The following is a 25422-nucleotide window of genomic DNA, read 5'->3' on the forward strand; positions in this document are numbered from 1 at the left end:
ATGTTAAGGGATGTTGGAGGATGAAATTGGCTGTTGAGTCCAAGCATTACATCCACTTATGATTTCTTTTTCCAATGATTAGAACTCCAGTAGGTTAGAAGTTTAACATACTAAGTTGTATGTCTTTTTAAACATTCTGGAAGATTCCCGAAAGTAAATCTAATAAAGCTTCTGATTGGCCAGTTGACATTATAACGAATAGCCATGCATCTGTGGCTGTATTTAGAGACTTTTTATGCTTGGTACAATGGAGAAAATCCAAGCGACTCAGCCAAGACCAATGTACATCAATTATGAAGAGATTCTTATTTCCACAATCATGCAAGGAGGAATCTCTAATGCTGGCATAAAAACACTAGCAGCAGGATGAATGTGATGCTTGCAGCAAGTTTCCTGATTAGATATTACAATCATTGCCAATTCCCACACACTAGCTATTGCCCCATCACACGACAGATAACAAACAGGTGGGTGGAGCTGCTCAGATGTCTTCCTATGAGACACAGTCTGCTCATGTTGCATAACAGGACAGTGGGATACGCACAGATGAAGCCGGGTACTACCCCGCTCTGTACACATGAGCTGTTGTTCTAATTAAAAGAATGAGAGAGCATGGCTAGTAATGTCTTTTCGAATGGTGACAAACGGCATCACTGTCACAGTCTAAAAATGAAAATGTGACTTTGGACTGACAAACAAGTTCTCTGTCAGCGAAATAAAGAGTGATGTTTAGTGTAAAGGCACTGTGCTTTTATTACATTAAAACTGTTACTATGCTTATTATTGTGTCTAAAATGTCAGGCACCCGATAAATATTTATTAAAAGAAGTTACTTTTGTACAAAAGCAAAATCACACAGTCAGGCTGCCGTTCCTAATTTTGCCGCAGCTGTGTTTACCTGCAGAATATTATCACAGTCTGTTTTGCAGTGTTTAATTAATTTTAAAAAAATCATCTTACAGTATATAGAATGTTTTCACAAAAACCAACAATTTAATTCAAATCGATTTATTTGTATAGAGCTTTTAACGATTTCCCATTTGTCTCAAAGCAGCTTTACAGAAGTATGGAAACAGAAGAGAGAGAAAAAGAAATAACTATATAATAATTAATTCATTCATTCATTCATCTTCTACCGCTTATCCGAACTACCTCGGGTCACGGGGAGCCTGTGCCTATCTCAGGCATCATCGGGCATCAAGGCAGGATACACCCTGGACGGAGTGCCAACCCATCGCAGGGCACACACACACTCTCATTCACTCACGCAATCACACACTAGGGACAATTTTCCAGAGATGCCAATCAACCTACCATGCATGTCTTTGGACCGGGGGAGGAAACCGGAGTACCCGGAGGAAACCCCCGAGGCACGGGGAGAACATGCAAACTCCACACACACAAGGTGGAGGCGCGAATCGAACCCCGACCCTGGAGGTGTGAGGCGAACGTGCTAACCACTAAGCCACCGTGCCCCCCTATATAATAATAATAATAATAATAATAATAATAATAATAATAATAAAGGATAAAAAACAGGATTTTGTTTGCATTAACAACCAGGGTTTAATACTTTTTTTTTGTTACAATCATTTGTAATGCCAACAGTCACAGACATTGCTTCAGTACTTCTGGTACCTTTACTGGACCCACAGGGTGGTCTAAGGTTTTTGATACAGCGTGGCTGCCTGTCAAGGAGAGTGGGCGGGGCTAAGCACCTCTGCTTCAACCAATCGGCGGAGCTCATTTCTGTCCCTGAATTATGTAAACAGAAGAGTTAAAATAAAAACAGCTGGGTGTGTTTTCATTACAATAAGCTATGCTATTAGTATTATAGAACACTTTGCAAACCTCATCTATAACCTTATTAAGGTTTTGAGCAGCGTTGTTTCAACAGGGGTGTTTTATATATAAACCGTGTGTTTTCAGGCTCTGAGGTGAAAAGGAATGTAGGGATCATTGAGAAAAGAGAAAAAAAAGTTGTACGATATAAAGCATAACGTGTTCAGCGCGAATCGCCACGTGAATCGACACAGTGTGAATTGATTCGGAAGATAGATTCTGTCGTCATGTTGCTCCGCCCACCGATCCGTCAGTCGGCGCGCGAGGCACAGCAGAGACGGAGGAAGATGGTGGAGCCGGGCGGGGCTCGTGTTCCGTTACACTGCTGAAATAAGGCAGCCGAGCGCAGGTGAGAGATGCTACTGAATATACGAGGGCTGTTTGAGCTTCGTATGTGTGAGCGAGCGCGTGCGTGCGTTTGTATATGTTTGAACAACATCTCGTGCACAAAGAGGAAACGTTATGTTCTCTCTCTCTCTCTCTCTCTCTCTCTCTCTCTCTCTCTCTCTCTCTCTCACTCACACACACACACACACACACATACTCTCTGTCTCTATGTCTCTATGTCTCTCTCTCATCCTCTGTGTGTGTGCGCGCGCGCGCGGATGTGGATTAGTGTAAATTAGCAGCTGTTACAGAGCTGCAGTGTGGCAGCGGTCATGTAGCTGAGCATGTAAACAAAAGGAGAATCCTGTGTACTGCAGCTCCTACTTTATTTTTTACAGTCAGGCTGTAATGCAGATGATTATCCGCGCCCGAATTATTCAGCATAATCCTAACTTTGTACTGCCACTGATGTTAAAAAAAAACAAACAGAAAAAAACAACACAGTTTATGTCAATTCCTGAGAAATCATCCATATGCACAGTCTCTTAGATTCAGATTAAAATTAGGATTGATAGTGAAGACGAAGAAGAAGAAGGCTTGTGGTTCTTAAGATGTTTATGCATGTGTATATAATGTGTGTGTGTGTGTATGCACTGGCTTTGAATGGCGTCCATAATGTGTGTGTGTGTGTGTGTGTGTGTGTGTGTGTGTGTGTGTGTGTGTGTGTGTGTGTGTGTGTTCTATGAAGCATGCGTCGCTTTTCCTCATTCTGATTGCTGATGATGTTAAACAAGCAGGTACACAACGTTGCGTTTAAAGAAAATCCCTTTTACATCGAAGTTATTTCTGTTTATTTTTCTTTTCCTTTTTCTAAAGCTGAATATCTGGAGTTGATGTCTTTTCCTGACAGTGCAAAGGATGCTGATGTCGCAGTAAGAAATAATTTAGGAAGGGTTCTGTGGTGTGGTGCAGATGTACAGTAGGCTTAGATCTGCCCTTTATAAATAAGATCTCAATCAACACTAAGCTTTACAGTATAAAAATCATAGTATTTCTCTGACTCTCTTTATATTCAGGTGGAATTGACCACTGATTAAACCAAGCCTTGCGGTGCCTTTAGAGTAGACTGTTTTACAGTTTTTTTTTCTTTTTCTTTTAACAATACACATAGTCACAAAGCAGTTTTACAGAAATCTGCATGTAGATTTATATGTAGGTGTGTAACAGGCAGCCCGCATGTGACCGTGTCAAGAAACAAAAAAATCCTTGAGACGAACCAATTAGTCAGACTCAGAGTGCCACAGGAAAGTAGGATTCTAAATCATTACGCTTTATATAGTCGTATGCTATAAAGTCAGTTGGTTGGAAGTGAATTGAAAGGATGTTCATTAAGTGCATGATGGTCTTTATGCTTACAGCAGCAGTGCAGGTAATGGAAAAAAACCCAAAAAAAGAAAAAAACAACTGCATTATACGGGTCCAGTCGACAAGCATGAGGTTCGGTCTCTGTTTTTGGGAAGTGCAAATCGTTTGAGTATTCGTGTGGAATAATTTGTCTGCTCGGGGTGTGTGTACTTCCTGGGTTGGGGGTTTGACTTGTGTGTTCTGTTTTGCATGTACTTCCTGTGCTTTGGGGTTTCTTCTGGGTACTCTGGTTTTCTCTCCCATGCCTTGTAGGCTGATTTGTATCTCTATGCATTCATTCATATATCTGGTTCATTGATAGAGACTTCAAAGTGCTTTTGTGCATAACTGTGGATATAGGTGACTGTCAAATGCCATAAATGCAAATGTTAATTGTATAGGATTGACGCTGTTTTATTGCCTGACAAGGAAGAGTGTTGTTTCACTTGTGACTTCCTTTTTTGACTTAAAAAAGATTTGAAAATGAGTTAGTCTGTGCTGTACAGTACTGTCTCAAACGTTCAGATGAGAACATGACAGGAAAGTAGCCCCAAGTGACTGACTATAAGATTACACATGCTCTGTTCTTTATCCGCACTAAGACTTATCAGTCCGGCTGTTGGAGAACATTGCATTGTTCATGTCTGATCTATATCCTGTGGAAAGTCACCAAAATAATTTTAAACAGTTCTTCTCTTTAAAGAGCTCATATTCTAAACTTTCTATAGTAACCCCTTCACCCTGATGCCCACTTTAAAGTTATTATTTTAATTATGAGCAAAAAATGCCCTCCACTGTGTTTCATAAGTTATTATAAACATTCAGTCTTGAGGTTTTTGATAAATCCATATGTTTGTAGAGACTTTTCATCATCCTTAGTATAACGCTTGTAGTTATTGTATGCACTTTTGTCTGTGTACTATATTGAGTCTGAGTGGAAAGCAATGAATGTGTAGTTTTTCTCAGTGTGGTCTCTTTAATCTAATAGTTGACTCATGAATAGACCATCCATAGGATACTTACACACGTAGTCTGGAGTCTATCCCAGTCAACTTGAGGCACAAGGCAGGAGATTCACTGGACAGGGTGCCGACCCTTCACAGTGCACAATCGCACACTCGCATACTACTGACAATTTAGAAATGCTGAATAATCTACATCCCATGTGCTTGGACGACACAAAATAAACTCAAAGGAAGAAACATGCAAAATCTGCACACACAGCACTAACCCCGGAGGTGCGAAGTTTTATTCTTGAATAAACCAATTAACTGAAAATAAATATTGATATTACTCATGATATATTTTTTTAGTATGGGCTTCAGATAATATCTTCAGATAATATCTCACTATACAGTCTGATGGATTTCCTGGGAAATGTAGACTTACCAGTAAATGAATGTAGAGTAAGAAATATCATTTAAATGGACTGTATATTAACAGTACATTGAGTTGGAAGAGAGACGGATTTGAGAAACGACACTCCTGCATGTAATTCATGGCTCTGTATCTACATTATACCACCACAGACCAGTTTTCCACCTTCACATATTGATCCTGCAATCATTCGATGAGCAAGTGTTCATCTGCTTGTTAATAACGTTCATATCAGTGCAGAAATCAGCGTTCACTTGGACGTGTTATTCCCAATCAAACACGTTTCTGTTTTTTTTTTTGACTCGTCTCCTGTCTGTAGAGCAAAGGACAGATCAATAAATCAATCCGGTGAATGGACGAAGAGAAGTAAACAAGTCTGAATATAATTATTCCCGATAGGATTTGTGCAGTTAAGAAGGGGAGAAATAACAAAAGAATGATATTTAACGATATTTCGAACGTCATCTTTGGAAAGATCCAACTTTTGCATTATACAGATTTATTGCTCAATATTACAGCTGTTTAGAAAAAAATTAGATTTAGTATTGACTCAAACTTTGCTCGCTGGTGGAGGAAAATCCATCGTCCTGCATGGTCAGAAAATACACAAGCAATGATTTTATTTCACTACTTTTCAGAAAGTGCATTAAATGACAACCCAGTGACATTGGGACGTTTCCTGAATGCACCTCGAGCCTTTATCTTGCACATTCCTTTCCTTTTTAATCTGAGATCAGGTTGAATTTGCATGTGGCCCTTGGAGAAATCAAGACCGAAAGCCTTCTTTTCCCTCCTGTTTACCTTTCAATTCTAGTCCACATTGATTTCTTGTCTGCGCTCCCGTGGCATGGCAGCCCATAATTATGCGTCTGGAGGGCAGGCGACACGGCTGGCTATACCGCAGGGTGTTTGTAGTGGTTGTGTCTTTTCTGCTCGGTCTTACTCGCAAACATTCCTAGGAATTTCGTCTTGGAAGGTTCATGAGGTGATGCGCCATCAAATTTCCCTTGAGAAAATCTCTTGCTGTCACCATTTTGGAATGAGCTCTTGTTTGTGGATGGACTTTCTGGACAGATGAGCGACGGTGGAAAATTTCTCTCCTAGCTCTGCTTTTATAATGTGTAGCCATGTGGCCTAGCCGAGATAACCGCCCTAGTCCTGAGTTCCACATGTAACCTTTTTCCAAAATCAGTCCCATTTAGCATTAAAACTCTGGCAACCCAAATGCTAGTTTTGTGTGTGTGTGTGTGTGTGTGTGTGTGTGTGTGTGTGTGTGTGACTTATCTCTGGGAATGCCTTCGGTTTGAACAGAGTCTGTCTTTAGCAGAAATATGTATTAAAATTTGATCGCTGCTAGTTTGAAAAGATTTCCTTTATGTTGAAAGAACTATATTCATTGTATTCAAAGAACTTTGAATAAATGCAATGCAGTTCTCTGAATGAGAATTTTGAAAACACAAATGATAGACACAAGTGTCTCTTTTCATAATGTGTATTTATCTGTTGGGGGCATGATGATTTATTAGTTAATATATTTGTTTCACACCTCCAGGCTCAGGTGTTTGATTTCCTCCTCTGCCTTGTATGCATGGAGGTTGCATGTTCTCCGTGTGCTTCAGGGTATTCCTCCAGGTACTTTGGCTTCCTTTGATATTCCAAACGCATGCGATGTATACTAAATAGCATCTTTAAATTGTCCGGTGTGTGTGTGTGTGTGTGTGTGTGTGTGCGCCATGTGATAGGTTAGCACCCTGTCCATTAGTCCCCTTGGATAGACTCCAGGTTACCTGTGACACTGTGTAAGATAAACCATACAGAAAATGGATGCCTGGTGTTGAAGATTTAAAAAGAAACTGATCTGCCAAAAAAAAATCCTTCAATCATGCATTTAATGTAAAGCATCATTCACCTCATATGGAGAGGATTCATTTGACAGCCTATGTACATGTGTTACTCTGATTTTATTCCCATCTTTTTTCAGTAATATCATTGACTCTTTTCCTCCTCACATGAAAAAAAAAATCATCAATAAACTAGTAGTTCATTCATATAGTGTCAGTTCCTCCCAGATAGATGTTGCTGATTTTCCAGGCAGGTGAAGCTTCTCGCTTTGCCATTTAGCTGCATGTAGTCATTTTCAGCCATGGATTGGGAAAAACATTTTCATCAATCAATGATTGATGCCTCCATCAAGTCTCTGTAGATTGCATTTGCTGTGGGCCGTGTCATCAGAACACTGTCTTTGCTAAGAAAAGAAAATGAAGCCACAAGAAAGCGCATCATAACAAATCTATTATAATGACCGCTCCAGCCGGTACAAATCCACTACGATGTTATGATGACTGCATGTGATTTGGTTTACGGTTAAAATAAAAAAAAAAAAGATGTGATGTATAAACACCATTCCCATGCTCATTTATTACCGTTTCCCAAAAAGGAGACAAGAAATTTCATCGTTTCATTATTCGTCAATGTTTCGTTATTGTAAGTACTTTGAAATGAAATGTTACACAGCAAGTACAGGTCTGCCATACACAATATAATAAGGTACACTCGTATGATGTATGGTGCAACGTGAAGTCTACAGGCCATATTAATTTTTAAGCAATGGCTGGTGATTTATGACTGCTGGCTCCAAAATGAAACCAGTGAGCTGAACCATAATAATAATGTAGGCTGTGTGTAACCTTGGACGTTGTTCTTTTTCATGTATTATTTGTATCGAGTGACCTTGGCCGTCTGCAGTTTTAGAACAGGGAGAAACTAGCCAAAGAAGTTTTTTGGATTTTGCTGGCGCTTTGGTCCAAGAATCGATGCCATGATCAAGGCAGGGTTTAACATGCTGATTAGATGGTGGTTTCTTCATCAGAAAAAATCCAAATCCCATCTCCATTGAATCGTTGGATCAGCATGTACAATTGGGCCAATGACCTGTCTGAAGGCTTTAGAGAGCCATTAAGGCAGTCAAGCATGTCTTTGCTCCTCTCAACTGGATTACCATAGGGTATAAAGCAGCACCATGGTGCTTAGAGTCTTAGAGCTCTGTGTCTTACTCGCTCTACTGTCTTACTCACTTTGCTGCTCTTTAGGATTTTGATTCACAGAGTGTGTTTTGGTCATGCACCTAGTGGTCACAAGTGGGAACTGCAACAAGTGTTAATAGAGGCTTGTTTAGACAGGGATCACCCTGCCCCATGTTCCCATACAGTTTGTAATAAAATACTCTGTGACTCCCGAGATCTTATTTTAGGACAAAAATTGGAATTAAATCGAATACATTTCTGCGAACAAAGGCAAAGTTTAAGTGCAGTTTGTCTACAGAAGAATCACCGCTATTGAAAGTCATAATGGAAATATTAGGAGAGGGAAATTGAGACTATGGATATGTGGATAATACCCCTACATTAGTAATGCTTGTGCACTACAGTGACTATGTGAAAGCTGAGGGAAAAAAAACAACTGTTATTTCCAAACCCTGAATTTTTTGGTTTGAGATGTTGTTTTCAGATATATGGCAGATTAATGACAATGGGAACTCACCAGCTGCGTCAAACACAATTAAACAAAGATAAATACAGTATAAAAGGTCTAATAGACTGGATGCCGGATGAGTGTATGTTTTGGGATTAGTCTAAAAATGCACTAGACGGTAGCATGAAGCATCAGTCACATGCAATAGTGTCTTTATTAATGTCATCCTGCGCCATTAAAATGTATGGTCACAAGCTGCTGCTGCTCTCTGGAGCAAGATTTGTAATGCTAGAGTAAAAATAGGTTAGAAACACAGCAGGTGAGAGAAGGCTGGTGGAGAGAAGAGTGGTGTCAGGCTGACTTCCAGTGCTGATCTGAAATCTGTGTACATTGTGTCCATGGTTTACGGGAAAATTCCTGGATTTAAAAAAACAAAAACAGAAAAAAGTGTTAAGAAAGCGCATGGTTTAAATGTTACTGAACATTCAACAAATTGATTTTTCTGTGATTATATGTATAGTAGTGATAGTAAGACATTGTCAACAGTCTGGATTGTTTAGATCGAGAAGAAACAACACTTGCTCCCGGAATTGCCGAACATCCCTTCTACTCAATTAATGGCCATCTGCCTGTGGTTCGTTTTGGCACCGTGTTTTGCACGCTCAGGCAAAACTATTAACTTTATGGAAGATGCTACAGAAATCAATTTGGCCTCATATTAAATTAGAAATTTCATTTTCTCATGCACAAAATGAAAAAGGATTCACAATATGCCAAATAAATCACTGCTCCTACACAAATGTGAGGAGATATTGCTAAATGCAGAAAAACCAATTTGGCATTTTGTGTGCATTTTGCATCTCATGGGACGTGCGTCGAGTAAAGCGAGGAAACCTACCACAGGAACAAACAACCGATCAGCTCGACAAAGTAGAGCATGCTTCTTGTTCTTCCCACTTTTATTCATACAAATAGAGGTATAACCCTATTTTATTAAATCCTGCCTTGTGCCTTTCCATTATGTTAAGAGTTGTTACTTATAAGCAGATTTGTGTCTATACTGTATTTTGTGATTCATATTCTGTAATTTAAATCAACTGAATTCTGGTGTCTGGAAAGGGACCGTCATCAATGTGCACATAAATGTGTACATGTTTAATATCTGCCTTTCATGCATATTTGGATTTGATTCAGCTTTGTAAATGATTGTTTCTTTTCATTTTTATTGTATCAGTACATAAGAAATATGAGTTGGTTTTACATTTGCATTGAATATTCATTTATAAACACACTTTGATTGGACTACGGTCCCTTAATAGTTTACCACCAGCTTCACTTAACTCATAATTATTGGTGCTGACTCACTGCACCAGTAATAGCACTGCTGAGAGACCCAAAATATTTTAAATAATCTTAATCTTAAAGACTAATTTAAAAGAGTCTTAATCTTTAAATAACCTACATGCAAATAAATCCTGTTCACGGGTTCTGTTTGAGCGCTGTTGGCATCAACAATCTCATGTGTCTGCATATTAAATAGAGATTCAAATTTTAATCTAAACAGCACATTGTTTTTGGAATATGTGTAGGTCGCAGAAAAGACAGAAAATTGGAAGAAAATAAGGATCTTAAGCTGTTGGAGTACAGAAGAAATTGTCTCAGGTTCTTCTTAAGGCAGACTGTAGACTAGGAAAAGATCATTTTGGTGAAATTGTGTTAAAGAGAAAGTCCACTGGGGCTTTTGACAGGGCTATTCAAACACCATCTGCGTCACTGGCCACTGCACATATTTTGGTCATTTTCACAGCTCAGATTACAAAATGAGAGAGAACAGTAATTCCCAGGGTTGATCACTGCTTTATAAAGCGTGTTGTGTTTGTGTTGCCGATTAACTCGGTGCCAAGAATCTCGTTTGCTGTTCTGTTCTGTATAACACAGCCTGGGTTGCCTTTCTCATCATGTCTTTTGTTTTTGCTCTTTTTGTGCAGAAATAGGAAGTGATGCTGTGCTGGACAAGTGGAATTAAAAGCTCACCTAATCGTTATTGCTGCTGCTGCTGCTTTAATAAATAATCTTTTTCAACTCGAAGCACAGGCAGTAGCTTTGTGCAGGCGAAGCTTATGTTGTCGAGCTAATAAACCTTTTTCGATCATGCGTTTATTTAAAGTTTGCACTGAATGAATGAATGAAGTTTTACTCCAGAATTACTGCCGAAGCCCTACATTCAGGAAAATAATAATAAAATAAATCAAAGAACAAGAATACAAACAACTTGGTGTAAAATTCGTGTCATTTTACTTCACAAGATTTAGAGCTGAAGCCCTGCATTTAATAAAATAAAGTAAAACTATCAAAGCAAACCAAAAAACGTAGTAACTTACTGTAGGGTTGAGGAGTTCAAAGCCACAGTCAGCAGTTTAGACGTTACGCACTGAGACAAAGAAATCAGTTCAATTTGTAGATTTTCAATATAATACACAATATAAAATATACATTTTCAGAGATCTTTCACTAAAGATCTCTAACAACGTTTGTGCCAGATAGACAGTGTGTTTTTTTTCAGCATGGGAATGAAATAAGCCCCGCCCACAGAGGAGCCGACGTCACTGCGCAGCCCTTTTGTTTAATGTCACATATGATCAAAATACACAATAATAAAGTTTATGGTTTTCATGGAATCCACTGCACTGCTTTACGGCTGTTGGAATAGTGCACTTTGGCTTGGTCATATGAGTTCAACTTAGATTTCAGATTCTGAAGCTTCATGATTTTGCAGGTCGAACACATCACCTTCGATTCCTGACTCTTCTGTTCAGCGTCTGAGTGCTGTGTGCTTATATATCTAAAGTGAGCGACCGTGTGCTATTTGTACTGATTAATCGCTCATGATCAGCAGGGTGCTGAGGTTCTGTGGCTTAAATAAAAAGGTTATGTTTGCCTTACTCCATATTTAACATGCAAATGATTGCAAATGCTGATGGTATTCGCAGTGTAATCATCACATGGGCTGTCCCAAATGCAGTACAATACAGGTTGCAGGACAAGTCTCTCTCTCTCTCTCTTTCTCTCTCTCTGTCTCTCTCTCTTTCTCTCTCTCTCTCTCTCTCTCTCTCTCTCTCTCTCTCTCTCTCTCTCTCTCTCTCTCTCTCTCTCTCTCTCTCTCTCTCTCTCTCTCTGGCAGTCTGACAGGCTTTTTTTTGTACTTACAACTTTTGTTTGTTAATCCCATCATTTAATAAAAGAGCTTCATGAAAGTAATTGTTGTGTGTGTGTGCAGGAGAGAGAGAGAGAGAGTGAACCGTGTGTGCAGTGTATGTGTGTATATGGCATGCTGAGATAAATACCCGAGTTTGTGAAGGTTGCCCCACATGATAGCGGGTGTGTCTGGGAGACACTGAGTGCTCTCTGGGAGCTGAGCTGGCCTCTGGCTCAGATTAGCCTTGTGTAATGTGAGGGAGATTAATGCTCTGTGTGTGTGTGTGTGTGCTCGTGTGTGCACGCGCGTGTGTGTGTGTGTGTGTGCGTGCGCGTGTGCATATGCATATGTAGCCCTCACTGCCCCCAGACAAAATATCTCCAGAACAAATGGGCACATATGAACTGTGTTACTAATGTCTAATGGGTCTGTTGATGGTCCAGACTGACTGAGCTGTTTGCTCTCTAATGCACTTTCTGAGCTTCGTCTGGATTTTTAATATGCGCTGTTTCCATTCCATCAAAGAATGAGAATGATATAGGAGTATAGGAGAATAAAGAATAAAGTCTATAGAAGAACAAACCCTGTTCATTGCCTTTGGTCATAAAATAGAGAAGTAAGAGATGTTTCTCAGTGCTTTCTCTGCTCTTTTGTTTGGATCAGTGCTTTAGTAGAACATTCACTCATCCAGAGCCACCAGGCACGAGGCAGGAATGCACACTGGATAGGAATGCAGTCTATGACATGCTGCCATACACACACACAGACACAGACATACACCTTGGGGGCAATAAAGAGTAGTCGATCCATTCCCAGCATGTTTTTGGAAAGGGGGAGAAGATGGGAGAACCTGGAGGAAACCTGCTCCATGCAGACCATGATCATGCCCATGACACTGACCGTGACTGCTGCACCAGCGATAGCAGCAAGAAATGTGTTTTTCTCCTATATTGGTCTATAACAGGGGTGTCCAAACAGTCAGAGACCAAGAGCCACATTTTTTACTGTGTTACCACAAAGAACCACATCATACACATGGGCACACATGAACATCAATTTTTTCCCCTCCATTTTGAGAGCGAACATGACACAAATCGTTTACTCAAATGATCTTGCTCCTACTGGGAAAATTTGAGGTATTTTCATCCCACTCACATGCGCGTTTGACGAAAATACTGTATTGAACTCAAGCGAAGCGAACATGCACATTTAAAAAAACACGAATGCAAATTTCGATATGAACGTAAGAGCCGCATTAAACCGGGCAAAGAGACGCCGCATGCGGCTCGGGAGCCACGGGTTGGCCACCCCTGGTCTACAAGCTATTTAGTTAGTCTCAGGTTCAGTGCAAAATATTTCATATGCCAGTACATGTCTGGTTTTAATGGGGAATACGCAAATATTTAAGAACAGAGATTTTACTTTTATTGTGTTACATTTGTTTGTGCACTACATGTAGTATTTGGTTCAAGATGTTAAGTCCTCAGCTTCTTATTTACGTATTTATTTTAATGCACATGATACAGTAACTACTACAATTTATTCATTTCTGTATGCTGCTCAAGCTCGAGTCGCAGTTCAGCTGTCGGTTCACTGTCAGTTTCACAGCCATGGCACTTCTTGGCTGAAGAGCAGGAGGGAGAAGCAAATCTCAGGGCATGAGGAGGATTCTGCTGAGTAGAGCGAGCCATGGATTCACTTTCAGGATCAGTGATTTCAGCTGAGATTTTTGATGACTGGCTACACAATTGTCAAATATCAAATCTTATCATCACAACAGGAACTAAGCATGAAAGAAGTCCAGCTGCATGGTCACGGTGATCCATTTCTTTATTCTTCAATTTGGTGGACAGTCAACATAACGTGACGCCATTGCTTATACTAAACCAGATACATTGTGAGATCTTACAATGTTGTTGATGATGGGGAAATATAATCAAAGCATTAAAATGTAGGTGATTAAATTGTACATGCTACAATAGCACGGTGGCGTAAGTCCGCTGCAAAACGCCAGCATTGTGGGTTTGATTGGTGTTTGATTTTAATCACACATCATGTTGGATGTATGTTTTTTTCAGTGTATAGTATATTTTTCACTGTTTTTTTCAGTGTATAGTATATTTGTGTATCTCTCCACTAGACTATTCAAATCCGATTCTGTTTCGTTTAATTCTATTGAGACATTTGCCGCAAAGTATGTCCGTAAATTTTACCACCTCTAGCTTCCTACCTGCAGCTCCGTCCCATCCAATAGAGGGATCTTGTTATTGATGAGATTGCCAGGTTTGAGGAGAACAGCAATTTTAATGATATAATGAAAGTGTGTGATAAAGATGAGAGTATGGCTGTGCTGTATGTTTATCCTCATCCTAAAGGTCACCCTTTCTCATGTACAGCTCGGTCCGGAGCCTTTCTATACATCTGTAATATCTCTCACTCTCTCTCTCTCTCTCTCTCTCTCTCTCTCTCTCTCACTCTCACTCTCTCACTCACACACACACACGCTCTCCCTTTCTCTACACCACTGCATAGCTGCTAATATTAGAAACTACTTCTTTTTCTATCTATAGTCTTTAAACATGATAAGGAATGACAAGGAAAAGAATTTGAATGAAACGTAAAATCAACATTTTTGTGTTTTAATTACAAAAGATCCACGAATCCACAAGTCTGTGTATGATCCATGAAAAGAAGGTTTTGCAAACTACGCAAGACCTGGTGATATTTTTGGTACTTATATATATGAATATTATAAATACAATGCATCCGGACCAGTCATTTTATGACATCATGTAAGGTTTGTTAAGGTGGCCCATCTTTGTGTTTCATTTCTTGTAGATTTTTCTGTTATGCAACCATTAGTCATCGTATTCATAGACAAGTTTTCCTTCCCCATTTGTTATTTGTTGAATAAGCTCAAAGGGAAAAGGAGCAGAGAGGCACTCGGTGCTGCTCTACATTGCAGTTCAGCTACTTTAAAAAACAAAGTCCAAGTTATTGTAGTAACGATGCAGAAATGTCTCAGCACATTAGGAGCGCATCAATTTGCTGTCAGATCACATTATCGGTGAGAGAAAGCGTCAGCAAGTGGGAGGCAAAAGGACAGCACTGCATCTTTGAAAACTGAGAAGTCACAGGAATTGGTAGCAAAAAAGGAACCGAAAATAATTTGTTCAGGGTTTTGTTTTTCCTTTTCTTTTTGTATTGAGGTTGGAACCAGTTCATGCCAGATAATATTACTGATGTGACTAGTCCTTCATGTGGACAGAAATAAAAAGTGAAAGAAAACATAAATTCGTCCATCACTCACACACATCCTCACCCTGAGGTAGGTGTGCTTTTAACTGGTGAATAAAAAAAACAGCCTGCAGACTATAGACTTTCACATGGCACTCACATAAATGGTGCTGTCAGGGAAGGACAGGCACATAGGAACCTCTGGCCCTGATACTGACAGTAGACTGGGAGTACTGTGTGGGTATGTGTATGGGTTTGTGTTTGTGTGTATGGGTGTTTTTGTGTGTTTGTGTGTGTGGATGGATGGGTGTGTGTGTGGATGGGTGTGAGTGTGTGTGTGTGTGTGTGTATGTGTGTTTTAGATTGTTTGCTGACTAATTGGCTGAAGCTGGCAACCAAAGCAACAAGATGATAAGTTAAAGGAATACATTAATGTTTTTCCAAAAATGCTCCCTATTCACAGTTAACCTCAAGTACTATCAGTTTCTCTAGGTCTTTTTTTTTCATTCTTTTTTTTAAAAAAAAAAAAAAAAGCTGTCCCATCTATGAAAAGCTGAATTATACCGATTTCTATGCTCATCTGACAGAATAGATAAGGTATTAAGACATGTGTTTATTACGCAATGTTGACAGAAGATGCTTGCCGTGATGAGCAGTCTCACTGGATAGGTAATCTATAAGTGTGAGAAAGTCTCATAAGTTGGGAAAGTGACCGTTCTCTGCAATGCTTATTTTATTGGGGTAAACGGGAACCTACGCCTGGAGACTTGGGGCACAAGACACAGGGAAAAGATGCAAAGTCCACACACACGCGCACACACACACACACACACACATACACACACACGGCAGAGGCAAGAATCCAACCCTCAACCCTGGAGGTGTGAGGAAAACATTCCAAGCCGCTGTGCCCCTCTGTGTACTATATATACCTCATTTTTAACACAAGCTAATTGTTTACTCTTGGATTATAAGTTCCAGTTGAAGTGCATGTGACTGCATAAGTTGACTTTGGTCCTGACTAGATCACATGCCCATAATGTGTACATGGGGAGGGAAGCAGGGAAGTGGTAGCCTAGGGTTAGGTGTTGGGCTCCCGATCAGAAGGTTGTGAGTTCGAATTCCAGGTCCAGCAATCTGCCACTGTTGATGAGTTAGAAATGTAAGTTGCTCTGGATAATGGTGTCTGCAAAATACTGTAAATGTTAGGAACTCAATATCTCACGTGACAAAGCACTTTATTAAGAACTATTAAGTACAATACTAACAATCCCTTTGCTCTAAAACACCCTCAGTTCTTCACGACATGGATTCCATGAGATTCTAGAAACATTTCTTTGAGATTCCTGCAGACTTTTCAGGAGCACTTTCATCCCAAAGGTATTAGATTTAGATGCAGCGACTGGTAAGACCACTGAAGAAAGCTGAACTCTTTATGTAAATAAAGCCAGTTTGAGATGACTTATTCTTCATGACTTGGTGCATTATCATGCTGAAAGCTGCTATTAGGAGATGATCAGATCAATACTCAAATAGACTGTGACATTGAAGTGATGGTTGTTTAGAGTGAACAGACCCAAAGAAAACATGCTCCACACTATTACACTACCTCGACCAGCTTAGACTCTTGACCAAACGAGGTTGTTTCCATGGATACATGCTGCTGGTGCCAAATTCTGACCCTAAAATCTATGAGATTCACCAGCCCAGGCTACATTTTTCCAGCTTTTAACTGTCCAGTGTTGGTGATCTTTGACAAAAACTATTCCAGTGTGAACATCATAAAACAATAAGGGGAGAGGCTGAAAACATACACTGCCTCTTATGAATTGGTAAAAAATATAGAAATATAGCAACCAGGGTTCGAAGCAGTATTGATATCAAGGCATCATATCGAAATCATGTAGATGGAGCTATTCAATAAATAAATACATGAACATATACATGTAACTGAATTATATTGAAAATCAAAATTCAGAAGTGTTTACTTTATTAAATGTTGTGTATCTTTTATATGTTGTTCGAACCAGACAAACAGAACTGCTGATCTCACATGTTAAGATTTAACAAGTACGTTTTGGATAAACAGGACAAAATCGTTGCACATCCTTTACAGATGCGGTGTATATTTCCTCCCTGACATTTCGGAGCAGTAGTTCTACTCCAACTCCCTGCTGTGTATCCAGCTGTAGTGACTGGGTTTACCAGAAGTGCTGTGGGTTTAAATCAGGGTTCTGTAGACATCTCGAGCTGCTGGTGTCTCTTGAGTAAGCATCGTATCCCAGCCGCAGACTGCAGAGGACTAGAAAATACTTTCAGTTGCAATCATCGGCTTCCTGGTGTGCTATTAATTAATAAAGATGCACTGTGGCGAGAGATGTGCTTCAGGGTAGAGCCGCGCACAGGAATATTTATTTTTTTAAGATCACTGCTACAGAAACTGTAACCGTGCCAGCCGAATCCTGCGGTGATGTCTCTTCCTGCTCTGCTGTAATGTTGTCTAATGATCTCCGTTGATCCAGTTCTTCACAAATATAAACAAATAAGTAATCACTGTTAAGATTTAAGCATCTGGTTAACCCTAGAAACAGAGGAATTGCAGAATTTAGGCCACACCGAGACGTGCTGGATATATATATATATGCATGAAATGTGCCGAAACCCATCATTTACATCTTTAACACCATAGTAGACCAAGCACATTTCATAGATGTCTGTGGTTTGCTTTAGATCTGTAATGTAGATGTATCCATCAGACCTACTGATTAAAAAAAAAATCAATCCACACCTTCTGCACATCAGAATCCATACACGATTGATTTCTATTCTTGTCTTATTTTAGTTGTTGTTATTGGGAAAGTGAGGTGAATGTGAACAACATGACACACTAGTATATTGTTAAAGCAGGCAGCGTCCTGAACTTAAATGATCCCTAAAGAGTAATCATCAATCGAACAAATTCAACACTCAACTTAATTCAGCACTGTTATTGAATGATATTTTTGACCTCCCTACCTCGTTTTTTTTTTTTTTTTTCTCGTACTCCGGTGCCACTACATCTCCTCTGACTTTAAATCCCATCTCTGTTTGTTCACAGTTAAATGTTTGGCTGTGGCTGATACTGCACTAACCTGGTGCTGAGAGTCTTGGGGCTCAATCCTTCAGCAAAAAAACAGCAAACCTGCATCACTTTCTTCCAGGACTGCTGTCTCTCTCTCTCTCTCTCTCTCTCACTGCAGGATAGATGAGCTTGGGAGGTAAGTGTCTATTGTAGACTGCACAAAAGTAGGCTTTTTCTTTCCTTTCTTTTTCCTATCAAAGTCTAAGCTGATTGATTTTGTGCACCCGTATGTCAGCGTCGGTGCTAAATTAAAAAATATATCAGGATATTACCAGAATTTTGTACATAAATGAAAATTTTGAACATTTTGGAAACCTAGCTACTTAAACCTACTGCTTTTCAACAGTTCATATTAAATAAAAGACGTTAGCGGAGGTTTAAACATGCGCAGTGGTTTTTTTTTTCCCAGCTATATAACTAGGTAGATTAAAATCTATATTTTGTAAATAATAAATGTTGGACAAACAGTTCATACTAACACCGACATATAATGCTATACAGACACAAAGTCCCGACTCTCTTCTTTCATTTATGAGGCTTTATATCTAAACCAGATACAGTGTAGTAGGAATTACTGCACTTTGTATATATTTGTCCCACTTTTCTCAAATTAAATGAACAAACTAACATCATAATAAACTAAATTTAGAATCCATAGACATCTCCAGAGTCTCTGTTACTTTCCTGGTGATGAAATAGAAGGTTTTTAGTGTACCCGTCTTCACTTCCTGCTTGTTCTTAGACCGTTTTGTCCTCAGCTTTGCCTTTAATAAGTGAAATCATTGCTCAGATGGATTCCTACAGAGGTTTCAATACTTGCTTTAAACACATGCTTTAAAAAGGTTTTAGGCTGCTTTAGAAATATACATCTAGTCATCGCCCTTCTTCACTATGAAGCAACGATGAAATCAAACCATTTTAAAGCACCTAAGTGAATCTGAACAGATTTTTTCTTGCTGCTTTTGTCAGCAGTCACAAAATCAGTAAATGAAGCTTTGTAAATGAACACAAGCAGTTACTTCGCTTCGCCGTACACGTTTCTTCCAATCATTCTGGTTTAAATTATGAGTCGATTTTTGCTCCATCTCTAATCACCCAAAGCTGTTTTTTGTGGTTTTCTGGGTCTTTCATTGTTGCTGAGCTCACCAGTGTGTATTTCTTTTTACAAACGTACTAGTTATTTTGGCCACATCTAATGTTTTTGCTATGCGATGATTGAATTTTTTCACCTTAACGATGATTTGTTTCACTGTCTTTGAGAAATATATATCTCAAATTTCATATTCTACTTTAATTGGTCACATACACAATCATACACGGTACAACATGCAGGGTTTTTTAAGTTTTAAGGGTTTTTTAAAATGTATAGAAAATTCAATGAATTTTCAATTCAGTTTATTTATGTAGCACTTTTAACAATTGACATAATCTCGAAGCAGCTTTACAGAAGTATAAAAAGAGAATAAAATTGTGAAAGCTTAAAATGAAGATGATATGAGGAAGAAACCTTGAGAGGAACCAGACAAAGGATTGAACCTCATTCTCATTTGGGTGATAACGGACAGTAAGTAATGTAAATGTAAACAATGACCTTTCTATATTTGTTTGTAGTCAGGTGGAATTAAGCAACTAAGAGCTCATGAGGAACTAAGAGGTCAAATAAATAAAAAGGTCCATTGGTTAGTAAACTTAGACATATTGAGAGTTAATGTGAAGAATCAGCTGCCCAATTTCTTTTGGTACTCAGAAAAATGGAGATATATATATGACATACAAATGGTAGATCGATATGCTGTATTTCCCACACTGTGCATTTGGTTTGGATATAAATTTCTTCAAATTAAAGCTGAAAGTCTGCTCTTTAAGCTCACATTCATGGTTTAATTTCATCCCTGATATACTGTGAGAAAAAGCTAAAAGGATAATAGCTTTGCTGATATCTAAATATTTCTATACATGACAGTATGGACACACACATGTCAGTATAGTGGAGAGAGCCACTAATGTCAAACTATGAAGATGGCTTTATACCGCAATTGCCATGAACAGTTTTTCACTTTGTCTCCATCCCAATAGACTTTATATTAAAACTTAGAGAAGTAAGAATTAATTTCCCACTTACACAGTTGCACTTTTTGATGATTTATAATCACACTTTCCGGTGGCACTTGAATGAGGATGGAGTCCATTTGAAGTCTGGCTCCTCTCGAGCATGCTTCCTCATAGCATCTCAGGGAGATTTTCTCATCACTGTCACCTCTGTTTTGCTCATCAGGGAAAAATAGAAATTGAAAATGTATACATATTTATTTCCTGAATTTATAGAATTCTGTAAACCGCCTTTGGGACAAATTCTATTCGTTAAAATGCTGTACAAAATTGAATTGATTTGAATTTAGCATTTATCAGTCAAACGTTTAAGGGTTTCTTTATGAAATACAGTAAATATAAACATCTTTCTTCGGTCTTGCATCAGATCTGGATAGTCCCATAGTGTTAACGCAAGTGACTGTTAGACTAATTGCCTGAAAATGACAGGTGTGTATACCTCGGATAGCTTACATACAATCAGATCAGTCTGGATGGATTGTAATATCGAGTCTGATCAGGGCTTAAAAGCCAGAACCAGACTGCTCGACTGCTGTCTTCAGTGACTTTGGAAAGGTCAAATATATATATGTGTGGATATGTGGAGAAGAATATATAGGTGTTGGGTGAGCTGCCAGCTCTTTCATACAGCAAGCAGGAGATAGAGAAACTTCAAACTCATTACTGTAACAGGAGCAGATAAAGGAGAGACAGAGTGCATCTGGCCTGCTGCCAAAGAGATATGGTCATCATGTCTACCGTAGAGATACAGAGAGCGAGAGGGAGAGTGAGAGAGAGAGAGAGAGTGGGTTGTGGTGATAATTGACCACTGAAGCTGGTGCCAGGCGGTCCTGAATGTGTCACATCTTAATGATCTGTCTTTCCCTTGTCTTAACATACAGCTCACGCAGATACCATATGCATAGACTGAAGTGCTTTGGGTCTTAAATGTGGACAGATGGAGTCCTGACTATTCCGAGTGACATGCGTGGTGTGTATGTGTGTGATGACTCTGTGATAATCTCTTCCACAGAGACTTTCTCAGGCTTTCCCCTGCTGCTATGAAGTCTGCTCAGGCCTTTAGTCCGATGATTGAGTTGTTTCTGTGGTCAGTAGAGAATATTCTTGTGGCTTTTTATCTGTCTTTTTCTGTGCATCTCTGTCAGAACTGCACAGAATAGTCTCACACGTTTCTCTGTCTTTGCGGCACTTTCTCACAAAAAAAACAACAACAACACAATCTGCTTCACAGTGTGTCCGTGGGTTTTCTGTGTTAAGATGACGCTGATGTATCACATTGATCTCCTTCTAAAGGTGTATTAAAGGTGTCAAATATCTCTTATACCACAGCATGGTAGAATTCTCAAATCGGATTATTCAAATGGTGTGGATAAATTTCGTATAAGAGCACAGCACGATACTTTACAATAGATTTTGGCTTTAATATCAATGATGAGGTTTAATATTGCCATTACACTCATTCTAATGCGTTATTGTTTCTATAGTAACAGCTCATACACAAAGACTCGTAAACTGCTCGAACAGTGTGACAGACGCTCCGCGTAATCTCAGTATGATAACAAACCAGTGTATTCAACAAAGAAAAACACTGAATTGTCGATGTGATGAAGTTCTTTGTTAGGAGACAGGAGTCCTGTGTCAGTGTTTTGTAACAGAGCGCTTAGTGCTTTGGAAAGTTTCACAGAACAATAAAGTCTTCAGGATTTGATGTTTTTCTGGTTTCTCTATAAAATGGCATGGTGTTTTTCATCTTATTAACTTTGAGAGAGAAAAGGAGATGATATTTAGCATTGTGATATTGATAGAGATAACAGGACTGAACTTATTTCATGGACATTCAACAGATTTAGATAACAATAAACTGGTGGTTTAACTGGTCTTAACCTGGGGGTCATGGGGTCATGACCTCTCGGAGCAAGGGGGTCGTGGGAAAACGTCAGATCATTAATGGAGGTTTGTGATTTGATCCTTATTTCACAAAACCACGCTGATATAAACACTACTTTCATTCACTGATGCATTAATATTGCTTGTAATTTCACTAGTTTAAGAGATTTTCCAGTTGTCCTTAAAAAGCACAAAAAAATAAGAAAAAAAGACAAAAAAATCTGGAGAGACTGAATTTGGACCATGCTGATGCACAAAAATAATTATTGTTGTATAACTGTACGGTTTGTCATGCGTTGCTTGTTACATAACTAGTGGAATTTCACTAGTCAAGTACTATTTGACTTTTTTCATGTACATAATCAAAAGCAATCAATCAGAGTTTGAACGTTTAAAAGGCCCACATTCTACTTATATACGCACACACTTTCTAAAAAGATTTGATCATCATTAATCATCAATCAGACATGTTCGAGTCACTCCTTTATAGTGTCTGAATCTCACATATATCTATTACAAGGCTAATAGCGCTCATGATGTAGATCTTTGCAGGAAAGGGCATTTCATATATGACAAAACAACAACAAACATTAATCATTTTCCTGCTGTAATAAATATAAAGTTCTTGCTTAAGTTTCTGATTCATTCAGGATGTCACCCGCTTTTGATTTTCACTGGTTTTATAAAATGAACACGTTGAGTCTGTCTGTGGCAGCGTAAAATGATGCGCTAATTAATTTTCTACATCCTTTGAATGTGCAGTTTGCTTATGTGCACTTTTTCTTTTCCTACCTTTAGGAAAGCAACGCCGAGATTAACAGCTAATTAGTCAGCCAAGAAGTTTAGATTTGTTCAGCTTGAGTACACCGAGAATCCCAAAAGCTATTTGACAGAGCTGTAGTGCTTTAATGGTACATGTTACTTGTTTTTGGGAAGGGAGAAGGTGTTTGAGTGCAGTTGTATTAGCTTTATCACTTTTGATGGATTTCTGCTGGATTTGAGGCATCGATGGAGGTGTTGCTATGAGATACAGCAAAGCAGCCGCTTAGAGGACAGATCTGGGATCTTCAGAGATGAAACAGACTCAGGAGACACATTCTCTAGTATTAAGGAGGGAAGTTACTTGCTTTTCGACTTTAGAAATGACGCTTGCACTTAAAATTCATTTAAGATTATATTTAATCAGTTTCTGTGTTTATGGTGAAATAATTACGCTGACTCTCATTCAGTTTATGTATTTCCCCATGTATAGTTTTTTTTACACCTCTAAGGTTGACAGATTTTTTTTGTTGGAGAAGGGTCCAGGATATGGTTTCGAGTAACAGCCAGACCGCCGGCTTTAAACACAAACACTTATCTTTAAGCCATTCTCAGAAAAAAAAAATAAAAAAATTGGGTGATAGACAACGTGAACTGAAGCAAGAAATATTTTTGTTTCTTTTACTGTCAAATGTAATATGATGTAAAATTAAAACAAGAGACAGTTTAAAAAATATGAAAATACCCAGAGATAATACACGAAGGAGAAGACGACTAACATTGAAATAAACCTCTAATAGGAGTGTAGTACATCGCCAAAATATTGCTGCATCAGAAGTTGTATTTATCACGTTAGTCAATTTAAAAATCAGTTTCCTTGAACAATATGACATTTACGAATATACACGGTTTTTGAAATAGTACTTGATCCTGCACACCTTTTACATTCGATTATTTTTGAAATTGCAACATTTGAGCAGGTTGTACTATTTTGGGTTGGCAAGTGAAAAAAAACAAACAAACAAACAAACAAACATGGACAGAATCATACATAACAGATACACGCATTTGTCTCACTCAGGCACCACCCTGTATGTAATTCTCACACAACTTCTTGTCAGTAGTTACGTCTGAGGTTTAACTGTGCATTTGCTCCTGTTTTGTTGTGTCCATGTTCAGCATTGAATGTCTTTTTCAGTTCACGCTCCACAGTGGTGGTTAATATGATGCCTATAAGAAAGTAGATACTTAGGACTTATAGTTTTTCAGAATAAACTATTTTTCAGAAAAAACTATAATTTTTCAGAATTATAGTTTTTCAGAAGTATTTCTGTTTATTAGTTTACTCAGGCCAATATATATTGATAGAAAAGTTAAAAAAAAAAACAATTAATCAATCACACAAATGTAAATGGTGATATCAAACCCATTTCTGCTCTCTGAGATGTCCCAAATGCTTGTTCTGTATAAGGTTATTATAGGAGTTCAAATCAACTCACACTGAAATCCAACATTGTGCAATCCTGACTCGCTTTATATCAGTCTTGCCGAAATAAAATCATACATTTGTTCATACTGATTTGAAAAAGTTGATTTTGAATTCCAGTGTCCTGGTAAAAAAGAGTTTAATTCTGCCCACTTATTTCAACTTAATGAAATAAGTTAAAAAGATTATTACATTTACAAGACTATTAAAAAGATTCACCTACACTGACTGTTTTAAAGGCTCTGCACGTTTACCTCATATTTACTGTTTTATATCAAACCCGTCTGTGCTGCTGTATAGAGCTGAAGTGACATATAAACAGGTCACCCTCCTCTTACTGAAATACTGTACTGTAAATTCCATCTTTTCTGTGGAAAATAATTGGCCAGCCACAGACAAAAAGATATTAGTATCTGATGTATGAGAAACGACTCTTTAGTGTATAGGATTTTTGTCAGGTTGCCTCGAGCTGGTATCATTTTACTAGTGAACCCGAACAGGCTAAAAGCTGTAACGTTCATCGTAACTGCTGGCAAAAGGCTTAACTGCAATAAATCTCACTCTGTGGTTACAGCACCTCCTGTCAATGTATTTGTCTTAAAGTCAGAGTTAAATGGAACATAACTTACACATAGCCAGTCTGCAGTACCTACTGCTGAGCTAGCACTCGGTTATTTCTGGACCCGATTCACACGATCCCTTCTTTTAAATTAGCACGAGTAGGCAAATGTCTTTGGAACGGGCGCTAGATTTACAGTAGATTTCTTTATACGAATTACTATTTTTGTGTTTTGGCTAATAAGCTAAACTGAGATGAGCAATTAGATCATGGCTCTATGGACAGGGATTACGTCGTAAAACACTGGTGTATCTGTACTAAGTCTATGTGTTTAAAATTCTGCCGAAGTCTGCAACCTTGCGCTGAGAGTCCTTGACCCTGCGGCGTAATTGTCATAGCGTTCCTCATTATCCAAGCAATAGTAATTAGTTCAGCATTGGAAGGTTTTTATTGGCTTAGCCAGTCACGGTAAATCACAGACTAAATTAGAATTACGAAAGGCAGATGGGAATGGCCCTGAGAGGACACTGGGCAGCAGATCCATACCATCCATTGCTTCTATCAGTCACAGCATGCTAATATATAATTAATAAAAGCTTCTATTCTATTCTATCTTTATTAACAGCTTCTCTTTAAAGTCTTAAAGA

General features: G+C 38.6%; 1 protein-coding gene across 3 annotated transcripts in view; it reads left to right on the forward strand.

The window, feature by feature from the left end:
• Positions 1-2085: 2085 nt before the first annotated feature.
• apba1a (amyloid beta (A4) precursor protein-binding, family A, member 1a) overlaps positions 2086-25422 on the forward strand; it is a 52408-nt gene continuing 29071 nt past the window's right edge. For 2 of the 3 annotated variants that reach the window (XM_060882910.1, XM_060882912.1), the window contains exons 1-2: positions 2086-2191; positions 17952-18111. The gene's annotated coding sequence lies outside the window, so the exon portion shown is untranslated. The remainder of the gene's footprint in view (positions 2192-17951; positions 18112-25422) is intronic. The other variant, XM_060882911.1, reaches the window with a different exon arrangement.

Source organism: Tachysurus vachellii, chromosome 12 (assembly GCF_030014155.1).
Source record: "Tachysurus vachellii isolate PV-2020 chromosome 12, HZAU_Pvac_v1, whole genome shotgun sequence".
Classification (NCBI taxonomy): Eukaryota; Metazoa; Chordata; class Actinopteri; order Siluriformes; family Bagridae; genus Tachysurus; species Tachysurus vachellii.